This window comes from Penaeus chinensis, chromosome 39 (assembly GCF_019202785.1).
Source record: "Penaeus chinensis breed Huanghai No. 1 chromosome 39, ASM1920278v2, whole genome shotgun sequence".
NCBI lineage: Eukaryota > Metazoa > Arthropoda > Malacostraca > Decapoda > Penaeidae > Penaeus > Penaeus chinensis.
Genome location: NC_061857.1, coordinates 25,776,246 through 25,778,745, shown reverse-complemented (window position 1 = coordinate 25,778,745; position 2,500 = coordinate 25,776,246).

The window sequence follows — 2,500 nt, the reverse complement described above, 5'->3', positions numbered from 1 at the left end:
ATTATAAGAGGGAAACAGCGAAAGAGAGAGAGAGGGAAGGAGGGAGGGAGGGAGAGAGAGAGAGAGAGAGAGAGAGAGAGAGAGAGAGAGAGAGAGAGAGAGAGAGAGAGAGAGAACGACAGACAGACACACTGAGACAGACAGACAAAAATGTGTAATTACAGGAACACTGCTTGTCTCTCCCTCTCCTCCCCCTCATAATTATATAATACGGATCGGTAAAACTTGATTAGTTTCCCCCAAATACATAATATATTTATATGGAAATATTGTGTTCTGAAAACGTTTTTATTTAATCCTCCTTTCTCTTTCCTGATTTTTTTTTTTTTTCCCGCCTTTTTATTAGACAAATTACACGTGTATTCCCAGAAGCATTCCAAAATAAGGTTTAAGCTTTCATGTCTGCTTTGTACTGACGAACTATTAAATGTTTGGTATATGCTTTTCTGCTACCTTTCCAGGGAGAAAACTGATATTAAATCCTGGACTATAAAATATATACTGTTCCCTTTAGAATGGTAAATTATAAACTTTTTCCCCAGAATCACAACAAATAAATCCAAGTGAGGATAAAAAAAAAATTCAATTAAAAAAGATTAAAACACTCTTTCTAAAAACACGAGTTTATTCATATGTTAAAGATTCCGTGTCATCAAGAGCCGCCAGGCCCGCGTGGGTATTTAAGGCACGGATCCAATATTTAGCACGAGATCATCCATCCATTCCCTGTAACGAATAGCCACTTCTCTGTGCCACTTTATCTGGAAATCATGACAAGTTAATGATGATAGAAACGCCCCTTTAAGCCCTCTCCTTCTCTACCCCGTCTCATTAACACGTACATTAGCTGTGGTATGCTTTTATTATTATTATTATTATTGTTATTATTATTGTTATCATTTCTATTTTTTTTCCATTTTCTCTTGCTGTCTAACTTCTCATTATTCTGTCTGTCTCTCTGTCTCTCTCTCTCTCTCTCTCTCTCTCTCTCTCTCTCTCTCTCTCTCTCTCTCTCTCTCTCTCTCTCTCTCTTGTCTCTTTCTCTCTCTTTTTACCTCTCTCTCTTTCTCTCTCTTTTTACCTCTCTCTCTTTCTCTATCTATCTATCTGTGTGTGGGTGTGTTATCTTCCCTTTCTTTCGTTATTTTTTTTTTTTTTTTTACTTTATTTCTTTTTTAATTTCATGACCAGCTTTGCAACGCGCTTCATGCTTTTCCTGTAAGTTAGCGTTCATCCTCCTTTTAATCTGATTTTTGTCGTGCATAATTACTTTCGTATTATGATTTGTTTTCTTTTTCTGTTTTGTATTTCCTTTTAATAATGTTAATCTTGTTGTTTGTTCTTTTTCCTTTGTTATTTTTTCTTTGTTTTTCTTTCTCTTCATTTTTCTTCTTTCGTTGTTTGCTTTTGTTGTTGCCGTCATTATTATTTTTTCTTCTCCTTCATTTATTGTTCCCCCTTTTATCTTCGTTTCCTTTTCCTCCCCCCCCCCCCCCCTTTCTTGTTTATCAACTTCCCACGTGGACTGATCTTGCAAAAGCCTCGTTGGCCATGAAAACTGTCAGAGTAAATTATCGTTAGACATGATGGGGTAATTAATCGAGTTACATAATATCTTAATTAGGGAAGCAATTTATTACGTTTAATGGTGTGTCATTTATATCATGAGAGAGAGACAGACAGACAGACAGAGACAGAGGCAAAGAGCGGGAGAGGAGAGAGAGACAGAGAGAAAGAGAGACAGAGAGATAGATAGAGAGAGAGACAGTGACAGACAGAGAGAGACAGACATACACACAGACACACAGACAGACAGAGCTAACAAATAGAGAGAGAGAAAAGAGAGATAAGAAAACAGAGAGAGACAGAAGTAAAGAAAGACAGACTATAAAGAGAAGAAAAGAAGAAGAGAGAGTGAGAGAAGAAAAGAAGGGAAGAGAGAGAGAGAGAGAGAGAGAGAGAGAGAGAGAGAGAGAGAGAGAGAGAGAGAGAGAGAGAGAGAGAGAGAGAGAGAGACAGACAGACAGAGGGAGAGAGAGAGAGAGAGAGAGAGAGAGAGAGAGAGAGAGAGAGAGAGAGAGAGAGAGAGAGAGAGAGAGAGAGAGAGAGAGACAGGCAGACAGACAGTGACAGAGACAGAGAGTGAGAGAAGAAAAGAAGGGAAGAGAAAGAGAGAGAGAGAGACTGTGAAAGAGAGAAAAAAGAACGAGTCAGCCCAGCGATATTTTTGCCTTAACTTCAACTTCATAAACATATAATCTTTTCCCAGAATTATTTTTTCCAGATTGGCAAGGGATGGTTGTGATAATATAAACATTATTTTAATCTTCTCATAATTTGCTGTATTAATAACTCCTCTTTCCCTCTTTGTTTATATTTTTAAACACGAATTACACTGATTATGATTATTCACAGAAGCAATTCATATGAGAGTTTTAAAATCTAATTCATTTTTGCTTTCTGTTGACTGTAAATTACAGATTTGGAATTGCTGATTAAA